General features: G+C 33.5%; 1 pseudogene; it reads left to right on the top strand.

The window, feature by feature from the left end:
* The first annotated feature begins 1,026 nt into the window (after window positions 1-1,026).
* Window positions 1,027-1,992, top strand: LOC149493689 (uncharacterized; annotated as a pseudogene).
* The last annotated feature ends 18,963 nt before the right edge of the window (window positions 1,993-20,955 follow it).

Below are 20,955 nucleotides of genomic sequence, written 5' to 3'. Positions count from 1 at the left end.
AGTTAAACCTAAGAGACTAATTAGATATTTGCGCAAAACTTGGGATTAGTTAGATAATTATGTAAAACCTGAGGGACTAAATAATAATTTTCCCTTATCGCGTCATACTGGTCCACGTCAGTCAGAGAAGGGTATTTTAGTCTTTTAGTCTTCAATTAACGGAAAAAAATCAACTTTTCAGACGGAATGACCTTTTAATTAGACGGAGTTAAACCTGAGGGACTAGCTAGATATTTGCACAAAACTTGAAATTAATTGGTTAATTATGTAAAACCTGAAGGACTAAATAATAATTTACCCGAAAAAGAATGGCATTATTTGCACTATTTTATTGTTATTATTATTTACAATTGTAAAATTTATAATCTTGATTTTTTAAATCTATGGAAATTAATAGATATTAAAATATGGGAAGGGAAATATTTGAATACTAGAAAATACATTGTTAATTTTTGTTATGTATTTCTGAAATATAGATTTATTATTTAATTTGAAATGAATTGACCATATGGTACTATATTTGCGTGCACACACACATATATGCTAAATATATAAATTTACTCCCGAACTTTGTTACTTTAATTTTGTGACACTTTCAATTTTTATTTTGACGTATTAAACACTTTAACTTATAAAATTATTTTATTAAACATTTAAATTACTCCACTGTACATTTCCATCAAGCCCAAAACAACAATTGGGCCACAGCAATATTAAGCTCACACACTTAGTTAGTTTGTTAGAAAGCAATGTTCTAGAATATTTATAGATATGCTGATGTGGATAGCAGTTACAAAACACGTGTGTACATATAAACTCAATACTGTAACAATCAAAGAAACGCAATATAATTACTCATAATTCTTCATCATCGTCTTCAACCTTTCTCTCTTAATATCAAGAAGCTCTTCATTGTATCAAAGCTTGTATTGTGATACAGATCCTTTCTTTCTCTGCTGCAATACTTTAAATCATGACCTTCTCATTCAAGGAACACCCCTTACGACTCAAACCTCCATCGTAGAAATGACTACAGAAGAAGAAGAAAAAAGGAATAGACTAGAGGAATCTGAAACTTACAAATTGATGAATTCAAATAACCCTACATCAAATCTGGTAAGCATACCTCTTACTAGAAACAACTAAATCTCATGGAGTAGATCCATGCTAATTTCACTTAGAGCCAAAGATAAACTAGGTTTTATCGACATAGTGTTAAACCTGATTGTGATTCACCATTATATGAAAAATGGATGAGAGTGGATAGTATGATTATATCTTGGATTTTTAATTTCATTTCTAAAGAAATAGTAGAAGCTTTTCTTTACACAAACAATGCAAAGTAACTTTTGGAAGAGCTAGCTGAAAGATTTGGAGAAAGCAATGGGCCTTTGCTTTACCAAACCAAGAGAGAGATTTCTAGTCTGACATAAGAAAACACGTCAGTTATGACCTATTACACTAAGCTTAAGAAGTTATGGGACGAACTCACTTGTTTGAAACCTTTACCTAATTGCACATGCGGTGCATCTAAGTCAATAGCAGATATGCAAAATGGAGACAGACTGATTCAGTTTCTCATAGACTTAAATGACAATTATGATTATGTCAAGAACCAAATTTTGCTTATGGATCCATTTTCCAGCATCAATAAAGCCTACTCTATGGTACTTCGGGTTGAGAAGCAAAGAGAAGTGCACAACCTAACCTTTGAATCTAGTGGTAACTTTATTGTTATGTATGTGCAAAAATGTCCTCTTAGGAATTTTCAAAAACTACAGAACAACATACTTTAATTTTTAGAAACCTTTCAACAAAGATGTAAGGGGCTATAACAAAAGAAGAGAAGAGAAGTCCTGTGATTATTGCAAGACATGGGGACATATAAAGGATAGTTGCTTCAAGTTACATGGTTATCCTGAATGGTTTTATGAACTTAAAGCTAAAGGAGAAAAAGCAAACATCAGTTTCACACTAGCTACAGCTCAGTGAAAATCCAATCTCAGAATTAGTGCAGACATAGGTAAACTATGGGGAATTGAATGACAACATAGCAAAACTAGTTTAGCAAGAAATAATGAAGCTAATCAAAGGCAAGGGAATCCTAGAGGACTTACAGAATGCTTCCGATGCAAATATGGCAAGTTTTGCGGGTACATTAACTGATAATCATTCTCAATACATGACATACAATAATGTGAGTGAATGGATTGTGGACACTAGAGCCACAAACCAACATGACATACAACCCTAAACCTTTTCAGACTATCACCAAATTGCATAAACCAAAACCTATGAAACTCTCTGATGGTTCAATTAAATTGGTATCATACATAGGAACAACACTCTCTGATGGTTCAATTATATGCAAAACTCGTCTTACACAATGTTCTATATATTTCCAGTTTTACATGTAACCTCGTATCAGCAAACACCTTAGCCAAAATAAATCATATCTTAGTCAAGACCTTACCTAATCATTGTCTTTTGATGGATTTGTAGACTGATGTTATTATTGCCATAAGAAAGGTTAAAGGTGGTCTCTACCACTTATACCAAGACTCTTTTACCCAACTCAGTCAACCTATTGTCAGCATAGTTTTAAGTACCACAACAGTTTCAAATAATGCATGTAAAGATCACCATAAACAAATAAGCACGTTATGGCACAAAATACTAGACCATGTTTCAGATGATAGACTTAAACACATGTCTCAATTACCTTTTTTTTTTTAATGCAAAATCGTATGAATGCCTTGTATATCCATTATCCAAAATGCAAAGAGCACCTTTTCCATTGAGTACTAGTCATAAAACCTTTTGACCTTGTTCGTATAGATCTATGGGGCCCTTATTCACAGATTTCTATCATAAGAGCTAGGTATATCATTACAATTATGAAAGATTACAGGTATACTTAGGTTTACATGGTGCCTGATAAAACCCAAGTCTACAATGTTATTGCTAATTTTTTTAGAATGATAAAAACACAGTTTCATTAAGAGTCTAAGGACAGACAATACGACTGAATTTACCAATAGAAAAATTTAGGGATTTCCTAGACTCACAGGGCTTCACACCAACTAACTTGCCCCTATTCCCCAAACAAAATGGACAGGTAGAAAGGAAACATAAAACCCTTCTCAAAATAGCTAGAGCCCTAATGTACAATCAAAATTACCCAATACCATTTGGTCTGAAATCCTTTTGAGTTTTACACATTTAACAAATAGATTACCATCTAAAATTCTCAACTGAAAATCACCCTATTAATTACTACACAACATGGTTCAAAATGCTTACCATCTCAGAGTAATAGGGTGTCTGTGTTTCACATCTAATGTTAGTCGTTATAAGAATAAACTTGATGATAGGGCTATCCCCTATGTTCTACTAGGATATGTACATAACAAAAGGCATACAAAATATACAACCTCAAAACAAAAACCATATTCCAATCTAGAGACATTATTTTCGAAGAGATAATTTTTCATTCTATTTTACCAAACTTGAGGAAATCACACAATTTAGCCTACCCACATGCTTAGAAGACACATTCACCATATAACAACATACAAATACAAGCACACAGATATCAACCACAAACTGCATCCACAAACTGCATCCACAATACTAATAGAGAATAATTCCAATACCAACACTCCAATCTCTACACTACATCAAATCCATCCACCATTACAAGACCATCCCACAACACTACACCATTTACCACAAGATAACACAAACACCACAGAAATAGAAAACATACATGCACCCTTACCTTTAATTGTTACAAAACCAAGTCAAACCATAATTTCCAACCAGCAACCATTAAAAAGGAGCACAAGACGAACATCAAATAGAATGATAGTTGGTTAATGACTATGCAAAATGAGCTTGATGCATTCGAGGCAAATGACACATGGGACCTTACTACTCTACCTAAAACAAAAAGGCTATCGAATGTAAATGGGTGTATAGAGTCAAATATAAACATGATGGGAAAGTTGACAGATATAAGGCAAGATTGGTTGCAAAAGGTTACACCCAACTGCTGTGATTAGATTGCACTGAAAGTTTTTCACCAATGGCTAAACTAGTTATAGTCAGACTCCAGCTTGCTCTAGTGGCAGCTAAAGACTGGTCCTTACACCAACTGGATGTTAAAAATGCGTACTTACATAAGTACCTAGAGGAAGATATCTATATGGTTTGACCTGAAGGATATACCAAAGCTAAGACAGGTCAAGTGTGAAAAATTAAAGAGATCTTTCTATGAATTAAAGCAAGCTGGAAGACAATGGAACAAAGAACCCATTATCAACCTCTTATAATATGGATTTTCTCAATCACCCATCCACCACTGCTTATTCACTATGGGGACAGGTGATGAATTTTTAGCTCTCTTGATTTACGTGGATGATATATTAATCACAGGCCCTCAGGAGATACTCATTTTGGCAGTAAAAAACATCTTCACACTGTTTTCACTATTAAGGACCTAGGTCAGGCTAGGTATTTTTTAGGTCTCGAAATCATAAGGTCTACTACAGGACTGTTCCTATCACAATGAAAATTCATATCTGACCTTATCAAAGACAGATTTTGAGACATCCAAACAGGCGCAAACACCACTAGTTTAGGGTTTGAAACTTTTACCTAACATGGGTTCCCCTCTCGAAGACCCAGAACGCTATCTTCGTCTAGTCGGCCGCTTGCGATATCTTAATATGAATAGGCCCAATGTTACTTTCATTGTCCAATAGCTAAGCCAATTTATGCAAAGCCTATGTAACGGACACCTACAGTAGGCACTCCATTTGTTGAAATATCTTTATAGAACCCCAAATCTCGGTCTCTTTTTCCCTAGATCTTGTGATCTCACACTCCATGCCTATTGTGCTCAAATTGGGCTGCTTGCATGACTACTAGAAATTCGATCAGTGGCTATTGCATATTTCTCGGTGATTCTGTTGTCCTTTGGAAAATAAAAAAATAGGGGGTTATCGGTCACTCCATCACTAAAGTGGAATACAGGAGCATGGGCAACACTACATGCAAGGTTCATGGATTACATACCTACTTTGGGATCTCCAGATTAGTGTCCCACTTCTAATCCATCTCTGTTATGATAACTAGGCAACGAATCATATAGCCTCCAATCCCATTTTTCACGAATGGACGAAGCACATCGATATCGACTGCTGCATCATCCGAGATCAGATGCAAAATGGGTTCCTCGAACCCTATCATATCCCGTCAAAATCTCAACCCGCCGACATCTTCACTAAATCGCTTCCTCACTAAACGTTTGTAACCCTAATGCCCAAGATAGCTTTGGTCTCCTTACTAAACTCCATCTTGAGGGGGGGGGGGGTTGATCTAATATGCATTTCCATCAAGCCCAAAACAACAATTGGGCCACAACCATATTAAGCCCACACGCTTAGTTAGTTTGTTACACACTTAGTTTGTTTTTTAGAAAGCAATGTTCTAGAATATTTATAGATCTGCTAACGTGGATAACAGTTACAAAACATATGTGTACATATATAAACTCAATGTTGTAACAATCAAAGAAACGCAGTACAATTACTCATAACTCTTCATCTTCGTCTTCAACCTTTCTTTCTTAATATCAAGAAGCTCTTCAAACACTTCAATTTTAAGTGATAAGCCACCAATTTCACCTTTTTATCATCAGGATTTTCAATATGGTGAGATTGTTTTGAAAAACATTAGAGGACGAGAAGGTCGCAATCCTATGAGAGGAGGAGATATATTATGGACCCAATAGAGAGGATGAAGAAGGTCTAGAGCAAGATAACATGCTTATATGGTAAGAAAATCAATGTTCATGTAGAAAATTGAGGACGAGGCATTAAAAGACCTTAATGAATTGGGGCATGTTCGACAAAATTAGCTGTTTTGATAGATGTGAGCTATTTTAATAGTGTGTAGCTGTTTACGTAGATTTTCATAAAACGCTAAAAGTTAAACGTTAAATGAATTAATTTTTCATAAAATGCTATCTTAATCTCTAAAAGCTAATTCAAATGTTATGTTAATGAGCAATTTTTTTTTAAGTAGCATTTTAACACTACTTAAAAAGCTGTTGCCAAACACAGCTAATAATGCACAATAATATATATAAGATAATGTATTAATAAATTACACAGGATGTTAGACTCCTAAATAAACTCTAATTGACAAGTCATGTAAGATTCCTATAATCCTTATCCTAATATAATTATATTTTCTCTAATATAAATATCCAAAAATCTACTAAAATTTGGGCTAATTCACAATTCTTTCAACACCCAACTTCAGAGAACGTAACAATTGGTGCGGTGAGCGTGGAAAAGATGAAGCAACACTTATGCAAATAAGAGAAGAACTTACCAGAAGGTGAAATAAAAGGTCTCATGGGCCCACTGAGTGGGTAAACTAGATAACCTTCGACAATTACTTGCTGTAAGTTTACCGGTCTCAAACCCCTAGAGCGAAGTCGGAAGGTGGCGCATAGGGTTAGCCGACCAATTGTTCGATATTCCAAATGCTCCTGGATGCTAAACTACAAAATACTTCTATTTCCAATTTTTCAAAGAAGAAATTTTTGATTGCTTGGAAAAGATGTTGGAGTTGTTCTTCGCTTGAAGAAAGCAATAATCTTCATTCACTCGATCATATAAATTATAGAGCTCTCGCACCCCCGAGCTGTCAAAACGGTTCCATCACGGTGAGCTAGCTCCACTATGCCATATAAGAGCCTCAAGCCATTAGGATGAAGTTGACTAATAGTAATATCATAGTCATTAAAAAACGACTTCAGCATCTCGGATAAGGGCAGGCGAACTCCAGATCTGAAGTCTTCCTCATATAATATGATTGATTCGATATCTAAGGGTTCATTTACCCTCATATACTCTGAGGGCCGAACCAGTTTATACTTCAATGCGATAACATACATGAAACATATGTCCAAAAGCTCGCCCATGTCTATGTCAGAAGGAACGTCGGCAACCCTGATGTTTTCTTTCCTACCTTTCGCTTCACCCACCCCAGATCAACAGCATCTACATTTTCATCCTCGAACGAATCAACTAAAATTTGAACGTCCCCATCACTAGATGAACCCATGACCCCCCAACAACAACAAAAAAAAAAATGAAAAAAATAAGCAACTTACATGCACAAGGAAAATTAGAGGGAGAAAGAGAAAGAGGAAGGAAGTTGTAGAGAGAGAAGCTCTAATGATCGAAAAATTAAGAGTGGAGCAAATAATCAAGGAAGATAGAAGGGTGAGCCACTGAAGGGTCACCCATATTTAATAAAGAGACTCTTGTAGTACCTCTCAACAAACAAACCAATGCCTCGTTTCCTTCAAATAGAGCTGTTTCCTTGATGCCATAAGCAAACAAAAAACAATCTACTAAAAAGACACTAAAAATAAATAAAATAATAATAAATAATACATTTAGTCACACCTTTGGACATAAAATCAAAGGGGAGACTACTGATAATACATAATAATAATATATATAAGATAATATATTAATAAATTACATAGGATGTCACACTCCTAAATAAACTCTAACTGACAATTCATATAAGATTCCTACAATATATATCCTAATATAATTATCTTTCCTCCAATATAAATATCCAAAAATCTTCACCAGAAGGGGCCAATTCACAATTCTCTCCACACCCAATTTTGGAGAACGTAAAAACAGCCTTAAGGCGAGAGCAAAAAAATTATCTTAAATGTGAAAATTTTACCATTATAATTATTAAAATTGAAGATTTTTCTAATCCTTCAATTCCTACGATTTTAGTTGATTTATTTATTAACATATTTTCATGAATACAAAGAAGAAGGTGAAAGAGTTCGATTTTGTCTTGCCAAATTCACCATTCATACATGGATGAAGAAGAATTTGAGCTATAATATTCCAAAGAAGTTTTTGACCTTTCAATGCTTTGAAATTCGAGGCTGAACTTTTTTTAAAGTGTGGATGAATAATAAGATGACTTCAATAACTATTTTATTTATTTTAATAAAGATAAAACATTGTTTTTATTTTGGACAAGCAAAATGTTTAAATTTAGGGAATTTTGATAGGTTTATTTTATAATTATTTTATTAGAATTTTTAGTAAGTTTCGAATTTAAATGAGCATTTAAATGAGCATTCAAGAGGATTGAGAATAAAATTTGAGGAATAGATTTGACTCATGTTTAATTACATATCAAATCGAGATTCAATATCTCTAATTAATATCAATGAAATTATAGAATTGTGAAACATCTATCTATATCCATCTATATAAATATATAATTTTTAAAACCTAAATGCTTATGTCGCAACATATTAGAATATGGAAGTAGTGATGTGGCATTTTATTTTTTCATTATAAATCATCTTTTTTTGCATTTAATGAAAATTAAATTATTTTATTGAATAATGGAGTCACAAACTAATAAATCTAATGGAGGATTTCATTATAATTAATATGTTTTGCATTTAATAAATATTAATTTTTTTATTAAATAGTTTTCTTCTATAAAAAAAAAACTAATGGAGTTGTAATAGATTCATAGTTAATAAAAATTAACTAAATAATGCAGGTATATTAATAAATAGAATAACATATTAATTTTAATCCTCTAAAATTTATTTCATTAAAATTGAATATTCTCATACCAAATTTAATTTGAATATATGAAAATTTTAAAGAGAAAAATAAATGATTAACTAAATATATCAGTTGAATTACAATAATTTGCTTACAATAATTAATTCTGCTAATTAATATTTCAGTTCATTATTTGAGAATTTTTAAAAGAATGTATAATTTTACCTTTTATCATTTAATTAAAATTACAGAAGTAAATTATTTAAATTAAAATAACACAGATATAAATTACAATAATTCTCTTGAAAATCAAATTCAATTTAATCAAAAAACAGAAAATTATACAATCCGTGCGTCATGCGAATACATGACTAGTTTCCTAAATAATAATTACAGCAAATGGAGTTAAATTGAATTATAAATCATAATTTTCAACAAGACAGTAATGTAATTTAATTCCGCTTTATTTTAAAATATTAATTATAAAATCAATGGATGTTTTAGATATTAAAGGAGATATTGATTACAAAATATATTGCATGCAAAGAAAAAAAAAATATCAATGAAGATTGCAGTTTCGATTTGTTGGAGCTTGTTTTTCCTTTTTCTTCTTTTTTTTTACAAGAATTTATTATTTCTGTATATATAAAGAAATACTGCTATTGATAAATCATATTACGGTAAAGAACTTAATTATTATTTCTGTAATCTACTATTTTAGATTTCTTTAACTTGTTAGATTTTCAACTTATTTTAGAGGCTTTTAAAATTATGTAAAATTAGTAAATTTTATATTAACATCAAAATTTCTTACTTTATATATATATATATATATATATATACACATACACACACTTTATATACACTTGCTAGAGCTTGTATATATATATATATATATATATATATACACATACACACACTTTATATACACTTGCTAGAGCAAGTGTAAATGTTAAATTACAATTTTTGCATTAAAAAATATATATTAAGAAGAAAATCTAGATTCAAATATTAGAAGATTTTAATTTGTTCTAAAATATTGTAAGATTTTGAGATTCATATTATGGACGTTTTACATAATATGAATTATAAATTAATTTTTGTAAAAAAATTCTATTATTTAAGAAAGTTGTAAAAAAATCAAGAAAAAAAAGGTCTCACCAAAAAATAAAAATTTAACATACACATTCTATGTAAGCTTATGTAATATTATAAAATAAAAAGATAATAGATGTCATCCATATATATATACAGTTTCAATTGTATATATATATTTAGCATAATATTTTAATATTATTATTATTATTTCAAATTTTAAACAATTTAGTTGGGGTATATAAATTTTTATTTAAATAATTATTTATCTTTGAAACTTTTTTCTTTTATCGTTTTGACATTAGGTTTTAGATAAGGCAAGAATATTTTTATATTTTATATAATTAAATAATTACTTTTATATTTAATAACAAAAGATTAACTATAAAATAAAAATAAATACCTTATCTTTTTTTATCTATTATATAGATAATAGGTTATCTGATTAATTTTAAATCTAATGGTTTATAACTAAATGTTTTAAATCTAATGGTTTATAACTAAATGTTTTAAATCTAATGGTTTATAACTAAATGTTTTAAATCTAAGGGTGAACAAGCATCACGCATCAATTGAGAAAATTTTACTCCTGTACCGTAGTCTTATCCATCTGAAAAAGTCAATAATTGTTGTTTAGTAGTTTGAGATAATGGCATGACAATGACAAAGCAAACCAACTGAGAAGGATAGATCAGTGTGAAAACAATTGGAGAAGAATATAAATTCACTAATTAAAGAGGTGGAGAAGAATAATAATATATAATGACCAAGAAATGGAATCGATTTAATTACTCCTAAGGGTGAGTAGTCAACCGAATTAACCGAAAATGTAATTTAACTGTCAACCTAAGTGAAAATACACTAACAAATCCATTTTACTTATCACAGTCCTATGTTAAGTGACGATTGTGGAAAGTAATAGCCAATTCTTAATATTATACAAATATTAAATTAAAATTTTAAAACTTATGTCCTAACTCGTGTATTTTATTATTGGAGAAGAAGGAAAATATTTACCTAAACCAAGTCAATGACTCCAATGAAAGTGTAAATTATTTAAATATCGTTTCTATGTTTTTTTATTAGTGTATGGCAGTAATATTTTTGTTTCAACAAAAATTCATATAGTTGTCAAACTGAGAATCGAAAATCAAATCGTAAGATTAAGTATAAATTTTTAAAATTAACTAAAAATATATATACATATATATTTATGATTATATTTCCATTAATTTTGTCAAAAGATACTAAAAATCAATTGTAAATACCGTAGCTATGTATATTTCAAATCTAAATCATTTATTCTTTCAAAAAAAATATATATAAATCATTTATTAAACACAAAAAAGAAAGAGAACTTGATAACTTGTGTAGTTGTCAACTTCAAAATATCAAACTATGAAGTTAAAATTTTAATATATAAAACCAAGTAAAAATATCAAGCCATTAAAATTTCCTATCCGAATTCATATTTACTCATTATCATTAGCAATTCAAGCCCTTCATTATTTTTAACTTTTAATATAACTATATTCTCTGCTTTTTTTTTTCTCTCTATATAGACTTTTTTACTGTTTTATTGGATAAGGGAATCGTTGGACATGAGAATCAACTCAAATTATAAGATTCGAATTGCATGAATTGTAAGATTTAGGATCAATATCGATTCACCCATAATATTCGAATCGTATAGCATGAAAATTGAATCGAATCGTAAGATTCGTGTCGTGGATTGTAAGATTTGTATAACACTAATTCACTGGTTTGTTACATGGGTGAGACTATAGATCCAGTTTAGGCAAGTTATTCCCATAAAAAAGAAAAAGAAAAAGAAAAATTATACAAACATGACTAGAAAAGTAGACCAAACAACTACAATAAATATCATCATATGAGTAGAGGAAGGTTTACAAAGCATAAGAGAGTTGGACGATATCATAGAAATGGATCGATGTAGCTACTTATTTGGCAGTAAGCAACAAAAACAACAGCAACAACAACAACAGAATGCATCTTTTAATCTGGCTAATTTTGATCTCTTAGGAAATGGAACTTTTCTATCGCAACGGAAAATTTAACAAGACATATAAGTGTTGTAAAACACTTGGAAAACAAGGAAAATGAATAAAAGAATAGGTACAAAAGCAATGGCAGCAATGGAAATGGCGAATCGAAACATAAAGAAAAATGCAAAAATGAATGCTGCCATCATTGTTATTATTACTATGAAAAGGGTAAAAAGTCCTATAATCAACTTTGTAGGCAACCCCATTTTAAAATCGTCAAGTGAGGATCGAGAAGTAAGAATGAACAAGAAGGCTAAAAGAGAAGAGACAGAGAATATCAAGGATATTGCATCTGAGATAGCGAAAAATTTAAACAGAACCTCATGGAGAAAAATAGGAAGGCCAGTGTCCTGTCCATTGCCTCCAGGTACAGTAAAGGCTGCTGCGAAAGCCACAGTTGCAATGAGAGTGGCAACAATCATGCATGAATTAGCTGTATTTCGCATCCATTCCTCTCTGTTTTGAATTAAGTCCTTGTGCTCCCTTATAAATAATTCTCTTATGGTCTCCTTCACATCATCTTTGCCATCTATTTGTTGTGGACTGTTTGTGGCTTCTATTTGCTTTGGACTAACAACTTTCTTTACTTCATACAATAATCAGAGATATATATATTCTTGGAAAAAACCACTCAAGAAACAAAACATAATTACTCCCTTCCTTTCTAAATACTTGTCGCATTTAAAAAAGTATTATGTTCCAAAATACTTATCATTTTTATGGTTTTTTTTTCCTATACAATTATTGCTTCAATTCCTAAAAAATTTGGTGCTTGGATATATTAAATTAATAATATAGTCAATTTACTCAGTAACTTATTGTAAGTTAGACAAAATTTAACAATTTTCTTAAGAGATGAGAAATTTCAAATGTGATAAGTATTTAGAAACGAAAGTATAGTACCTCAAACCACAAAAGTCGGCGCTGGAGTTGAAGAGTCGTACCCGCTACAACATTTAATCGAGTTGGAGAAGGCAGCATTCCAGCCAAATGCAACATGTTATTCCCTTTGTTATCTGTATATATGTTTATCAAGTTCTTCGTTGAACCGATATCATGTATGAATTTGAAGATCTTCTCATGTCGATGCAAAACAGTTATATATGGAATATGGTATAATTATTCTTGTCCATTTTTAGTACTAAATCAGGATGTAAGCGTATAAGTATGATCAAGAACTCTGCATTTCCTCATTTTGCAGCTGCAAATATTAGTCGCTAATCATCTTTAGGCCCACCTATCATAAATTCAGAAATTCCATTGTCATCAAGTTCCGATATTACTTTCTTCCTCAGCTTCTTAACTAGCTTATGTTGAATAAACTTTAATATAACCCAGATCTATTGTTCATAGAATTTGTTTGACAAGAATATACAATAATCGGAAGCGTACCTTGATCCATAACGGCAGATCTATGTTATGGGTTACCTCGTTGGGACAATTCGATTCTCACCGTAACAGAAGATCTACGTTTCTTCACTCTGGCCTTTTGTCCGTAAGTGCTCTCTTAATGGTTAGAGAATAATCAACAGTTGCGGGAGTTTGTTTTATGAGCTCTCTCAAACAAACTATCCCCGTATGTGTTTGAGGGAGCCGTCACACTCTCTTGTTTCTGTGTTAACCCTAATCTGTTGATTCCTTTATCTTTTATAAGGCAGAGGAAGGGTATTAAAACCCTAACTGGCTCTTATCCATTAAGCCCAATAACCATCATCTTGGGCCACCTTAATTAGAACTAGCCCTTTAATCACATGGGCCACATACAGATTATTAAAATAATCTAACAATCTCCCACTTGGCCCATGTGCATTTCTTGAGTCTATCATGTTTACCTTAATTTGAATTAAGATGATCGGATTATGGCGGTCACAAGTCATTGAACGACATGATTCCTTCCATGTATCACAAACCACTTCAATTCATAAAACTTTAGTGGAGAAACTATTCAACAATCAATACATTGTTACAATCAACTGTTATTGTTATCTCACTCAAACCATTATTGTATACATCTATAATGTGGATAACACATAAATAAGCAAAACACATCTTTAATTGAATTCCCAAGTGTCACAATAATATGAGCAAAACAACCATATGTATATATATATACAATTTTAAACATCATGCTAACAAGGACTTATCTATAATGTCCATCCTATCAACATGGCCAGTGAAGATTTTGGGCGGTAAGCTTTTAGTTAGCGGATCCGCTATCATCAGATCAGTACCGATATGCTCAATTGACACTTTGTGTTTTTACACTCTTCTTTCACAGTTAGGTACTTTAAATCCATGTGCTTTGCACCCTTAGAGTACCTATCATTCTTAGAGAAGAAGACAGCTGCAGAATTATCACAATAAATTCTCAATGGTCTAGCTATACCGTCGACCATGCCTAGACTTGAGACAAAGCTCCGCAACCACAATGCATGAACAGTGGCCTCAAAGCATGCCACAAATTCAGCCTCCATAGTGGAAGTAGCAATGACAGACTACTTTCCACTTTTCCATGATACTGCTCCTCCGGCTAAAAGAAACAAGTAGCCAAATGTAGACTTTCTTGAATCTACACAACCGACATAGTCTGAATCCGAGTATCCCACTAGTTCTGGATGGCTGGACTTTCTATAAGTGAGTATATGATCCTTAGTGCCTTGTAAATGCCTAAGTACTTTTTCTGCAGCTTTCCAATGGTCCATCCCAGAATTACTTTGATATCGCCCTAACATTCCTACGGCGAAACTAATATCCGGTCGAGTACATGTCTGAACATACATTAAGCTCCCAACCACTGACGCATATGGAATAGACTCCATCTCTTTACGTTCCAAATCATTTTTAGGACATTGCATTTCGCTGAACCTATCTCCTTTCTGAATTGGAACTATTCCTGCGGAGCATTTTTCCATTCTGAATCTCTCTAATACCTTATCAATGTAAGCTCTTTGAGACAATCCTAACAGTCCTTGTGATCTATCACGGAATATTTCTATTCCAATCACAAAGGATGCCTCTCCCATATCTTTCATTTCAAAGTTCTTAAAGAGAAAACCCTTTACATCATGCAACAACCCAACATCATTCGCAGCAAGAAGAATGTCATCAACATATAGGACTAACATAATGAGCTTGCTCCCACTGACCTTCATATAAATACACCGATCAACAGTGTTTTCTATAAAACCATATGAAGTGATAGTATTATTGAACTTAAGATACCATTGATGAGAAGCTTGCTTCAGTCCATATATTGACTTCTTTAACCTACACACCAAGTTTTCCTTTCCTGTGACCACAAACCCCTCTGGTTGGTCCATATATACTTCCTCCTCTAAGTCACCATTAAGAAAGGCTGTCTTTACATCCATTTGGTGAAGCTTGATAGTGATTTTCGCAAGTGTACGAAATCGCAACAAGTAATATAGAGTAAGAGAGTATCGTATCCACAGGAATTGTATATCAAGTACCAAAATTATGTTAACCTATTATTATTTAAACGATAATAAGAGAGAATTGCTGTAAGAAAAATAAATTTGAAAGTAAAAACAGAAAGAGATCAAGCACAAAATTTAGGTGAAAAGAAATCAGGGATTTAAACTACTAGGGAATTTGATTTCACTTAATTCTATCCAACTTGTTCTATTAGTTCATTAATCAATTTTAATTGTTCAAGTAGGAGAAACAACCCTAGATTTACTAACAAGCTCTTCCGATGTATTGTTAGCTATTTTAATCTAGTTTAATTACCTATCTTCCAATAGTGAAATCAAACATAAATTAGATCTTTGAGTTTTGTGGTTGTTTTGTGAGTTCATAATCTACGATCATTAAATTATGAAAACCCCCCGTGAGTCAAACCATATAGCTTCCGCGTCAAGTTATTATTCTCAAGTAATTTATTATCTTTTTCATATCAAAAACCCTTCTCCCGATAGTGATTATTGAAACAATTCAATCCAGGGGAAAATTCTGCCTGGAAGCTTTAAGCACAATAATAAATTATCACAAGAACAATGAAAAATAAATCTAATATTATAAATTGGAATCGAATTAAGTTACATCAAATCCCTAGTATAAGAGTTTAGCTAGACATAATAATTAAATAAAACTCAATCATACTTGAATCAATCATCATACTTAATGATAACAATGAAAAGAAAAACAAGATGAAGAGTTTAGAGATAAAAACTAGATCACAGCTGCGTGGATGGCTTCCTTGAATCTTGGCACAAACTTTGGATGCTTGAAGTCTTTTGAGAGAGAGAGAATTATGCAGAAAATAGCACAAAAAATGAGATATCCAACAATGAGGAGTTCCCCTCTTTATATAGAGCTCTTGAAGGCAAATCTGACTCCGTTTAGGAAATAGAATCCTTATTTAGTGCAAAATCTTCTATAGGAGATCATGACTGTTTAGGCCTTGGATTTCTTCTTAATTGGGACTCCTTTCTCTTCCAAAATAGGTTTAGGTCTTATTTAGTACGTTTAGGAAACTCTCCGAGGCGGGCCCATATGAGGAAAAGATTGATTTGCGTCTTTAGTTCACGCTAGTTCTGCCTTCGAAGCACGGGCGTGCCATTATGCACGGCTGGGGCGTGCTGAAGTCTGGAAGTTTGGCTGGTGAAGCACGGGGTGTGCTAGGCAAGCACACCCTGATGAATCTTTGTGGCACGGGCGTGCCACTTAGCACAGGCTGGGGCGTGCTTGTTTCTGTCCTTCCCAGCTGGAGTTGTCATGGGCGTGCCAAACTTGATACGCCTTAATCCTCTTTTTGGGCACGGCCGTGCCTTTTGGCACAACCCAGGGCATGCTTACTCCTGACTCTCCCTTGATTTCTTTAGCTTTTAGCACGGTTGTGCTTTCTAGCACGGCTTGGGTGTGCTGGAGGCTGAGTATCTTGCCTTGTAATGTTCTTTTCTATGCCAAATTCCTATAATTTTCTCTTAGATCAAGCGGGTTAAGATTCAAGGAAGCTTTGAACAAAATTATACAAAAAATGAATTTAAAATCAAATCAAAGTGATAAAACTTACTAAAATTCTAATAAAAACTATATTAAAAATACTATAAAATTAACACTATCAAAATTCCCCAAACTTAAACCATTGCTTGTCCTCAAGCAACAAAACTAAATTTTAAGAGAAAAATAACTAGCTTACCATGGTTGGAGATGATTTTAATCATAAACTTTCAAGATATCATGATTAGTAATTAAGTGAATAAATCAATTGTTCTCCATGCTACTCATATTCAAGCTTGATTTCAATTTTTTGAATAAAGCACGTTCATTGAATAAAATATAAGTTTAAAGAGATTGTCAACACTAATATTCATTCAATTTATGATAAATAGGACATGAATCATCCAAAGAATTTTTAACCTTTAGAAATAAGACGATTGATAGTGCAAATGTGGCATTCCCATATGCAAAATTAGTCATTCCTTCTCCACAATTTAAATGCATACAATTAAAAGATCAAAAGGTCTTTATTTTGGGTTGTAATGGGGCTTCCGAGGTGTAAATTTTTTTTTTTTGCTTAATCAAAGAAAAAGGATAAAAGGTAGACAAAGAGTACAAAAGAATGTATAATATCCAGAATTCTATTTTAATAAAAAATTTTACTGGTTCCAGGGAGTGTTTGTTTTGAACTTCTTTACTAGCTAGAGACATTTTGGGTAAGGTCTTTCCATAATATTTTGGTACTTTTCTTCCTTGCTTTTTCAATTCAACTTGAATCCTTTTGATTGCTTTTTATGTGTCTCTTTTTGATTTTTTTTTTCTTATTTGGTAAACTTGCTAGTATCATTTGAAGAATTCTCCCTCTTTGTTGCTATATTCTAATTAAAAGTCGAATCTTTCAATCATGCAATCTTTTGTACTTAGGGTAAAAATTTTAAAATTGGTTTAAGGGCTCGGTTTATTGAGGGTAAACAAGAAAATTTTATGGTTTATAGGCTTCAAAATTGGTTGCAAAGGTCATATTTTTAACTTAGGTGGTCTGGGCTAAATATGGGTTTCAACAAAGAATGCCTAAATCATCTCTTTTTAAAATGTAAGCATTTAAAATTTTCGCCTCAAAGGGAATTCTAATTTGTTCTAGGAATGCCAAGGTTTAAATAGCTTTGGATTAAGACACGCCTATGAACCAAAAATTTCACAAAAAATCAGTGTTTTAGGATCTTAGAAACAGATAGTTTAAACCAATGAACATGTTTAAGTCAAAATTCCAAATTCAGAGCTTAAGTATACTAGAATTGAGAATCAACTAGATTCAACACTTATTACTAGATCATGAGAACCTTCAAGCTTGCTTGTAATCATTCCAACCATGTTAAGCAAAAACAAAAGGAAAATTTTTAGCTAAAATTTCCTTCCCCCAATTCAATCAAACACATTGTCCCTAATGTGTATAAAATAACTTCCCCAAACTTATCGCATTTATTAGAAGAAAAGCACTAAGAGAGCAGAAGAAACTTTACCAAAATTGTATTGAAAAATACAATAGAACGGGTGCTGGAACATGTCATAGCTAAAAGAGCAAACTAAACATTAAGAGAAAAGAACTACTAAAAGTTATAAGAGTTTAAATAACAGACAAGCTAAAAAAAAATAAAAACAAAATCAACCAGATCATGGTATTAGAACTAAAAATAAAAATAAGAAACAAGTGATAAGTGAAAAATCCATCACTGCTCCGGTGGTGGGGGTGGCTGTAAAAGCTGGAGAATTGTCTGAAGCTGGCCTTGCATTGTATCCATCCTAGAATCAAGGCTTCCGTTCATAATTTCGATGGACTAGAAACGGTCTGCAATCATCGTCTCCATCCCGTTAAGGCATGTGTCAAATATGTCCATTCGAGACATCATCCTTGCAAGGACTTCATCGTTGGACATGTTTGACGTACCTTGAAAGGATGGACCAGCACCGGATGTACCTGCACCAAAGGAAGAAGTGAAAGGGGGAGGATTATCCTCCTCCATGGCAGCACCACCTGCGGCCTCAGCCTCTTCATCATCAGAATTATCCTCTCGAGCACCGACTACCCGATATGCATCTCCGACCTTTTCAATTAGTTTCATGTGGATCATAACATCCAAATCTAATCGGGTGCCCTTTCCTCCTCCAACACTATCATGTACTGGTCTAGTCGGTTCCAGACCTATAAATATCTAGCAATGCGGGTCACAAAGCACCCTATCATTATAGCCCCTTTGTCGGCTCTAGCCACCCTTGCAAATTTTTGGCACAACCAATACCCAACATTGAGTAAAATTCCTCTTTCAATTACCCATAAGAAGTATAACTCATTTAAACTCAGAACCCCATCACTTTCACTCCTTCCAAAGATAGTATTAGATAAGAATTTATGCACGTATCTTAGGGCAGGATTTTTCAGTTTAGAGGCTTTTGAATATCTAGGATTATAATTCACTTCATCAATAAAATGGTTCTAAGTATTACGTGCATTAAAATCACTAGATATTTGTATTTGAGCATTTTCTGTGGGAAATCCAAAGATATGGCTAACTTCATTCACAGATAATTCAAAATTTCTACTCATTAGCCTAAAGCGAATTTTGCTCGGGGGAGATGTCGGCAAAAACCGAATGAAAGAGGAATAAGAACTTAAAAATTCTAGAGTTAAAGGTGCATAAACTAGATCCTTCATCTCTAAAAATTGACCCCATCCTATACGCCTAAGTTGTTCTAGCACAATATCTCGAAGACCCACTTGTGCTAAAGTAGCATCAACAATAAATCTATTTGGTAAAATAAGCCGAAGGGATAGTTTATTGTACCTTTCTTGTTGCTCGGATGAGGCGAACTCGAATGGAAGCGCAGGCGGTGAAGGAGGTTGAGGAGCCGTGGAGGATCTTGCAATTGGCCGTTTTCTAGCGGCAACTGAGGACGCGGGTCTGCTGCGTTTGTATCTAGGAGGCATGGTTGAGGTTGATGATATGAAAATTTAGTGTGGAGAGGGTTTGATTTGAGAGAAAAGGGAGAAAAAGAGAGAAAATTTGGGAGAGAAAGGGTTGGCGGCTAGGGCGTGCGAGTGAGGGTTGAGACAGTTAAGGCGTGCTCTTTAAATAGGGGTGCCAATTAATGCTTTTGTCTAATCGTGGCACGACCGTGCTAAATGGCACAGCCAGGGAGTGCTTTCTTCTGACCTGTAAGACAAAAGAGAGGGCGTACTTGGCACGGGCGTGTTTCCAAGCACGGCGTGGGCGTGCTTCTCTCTATCCCTCGGGCTGAAAGGTTTTTCGCAGATAGCACGGGCGTGCTACGGGGCATGCCTAGGGCGTGCTTGTCCCTGACTCTCATTGAGTTTTTCCCTTTTTCTAAGACACGGGCGTGCGGATAGGCACGCCTGGGGCGTGCTCTCCTCTGTCTCTCAAGCGAGACCATCTTCTAAAGCGCACGGGCGTGTTGTAAGGCGCGCCTGGGCGTGCTGAATTCTCACCCCATGGCACGGGAGTGCTAAGGGGCACGGCCAGGGCGTGCTCTTCTCTGGACTTTCACTTTTTCCTAAAAATAAAAGCTCTAACTAAAACAAAAGAACAATTATGGAGAAATTTGGGAAATTTTTGCAACAAAAATAGAAAATAAAAGAAATAAATGGAGCGAAAATTTAAAACTAAAAATAATATGGGTTGCCATTATGCACGGCTGGGGCGTGCTGAAGTCTGGAAGTTTGGCTGGTGAAGCACGGGGTGTGCTAGGCAAGCACACCCTGATGAATCTTTATGGCACGGGCATGCCACTTAGCACAGGCTGGGGCGTGCTTGTTTCTGTCCTTCCCAGCTGGAGTTGTCATGGGCGTGCTAAACTTGATACGCCTTAATCCTCTTTTTGGGCACGGCCGTGCCTTTTGGCACAACCCAGGGCGTGCTTACTCCTGACTCTCCCTTGATTTCTTTAGCTTTTAGCACGGTTGTGCTTTCTAGCACGGCTTGGGTGTGCTGGAGGCTGAGTATCTTGCCTTGTAATGTTCTTTTCTGTGCCAAATTCCTACAATTTTCTCTTAGATCAAGCGGGTTAAGATTAAAGGAAGCTTTGAACAAAATTATACAAAAAATGAATTTAAAATCAAATCAAAGTGATAAAACTTACTAAAATTCTAATAAAAAATATATTAAAAATACTATAAAATT

Source organism: Jatropha curcas, chromosome 9, assembly GCF_041381405.1.
Source record: "Jatropha curcas cultivar XTBG-Jc1 chromosome 9, XTBG_Jcur_1.0, whole genome shotgun sequence".
NCBI lineage: Eukaryota > Viridiplantae > Streptophyta > Magnoliopsida > Malpighiales > Euphorbiaceae > Jatropha > Jatropha curcas.
Note: the sequence above shows the minus strand (reverse complement) of the source record. Positions and strands in the feature narration are given on the sequence as shown.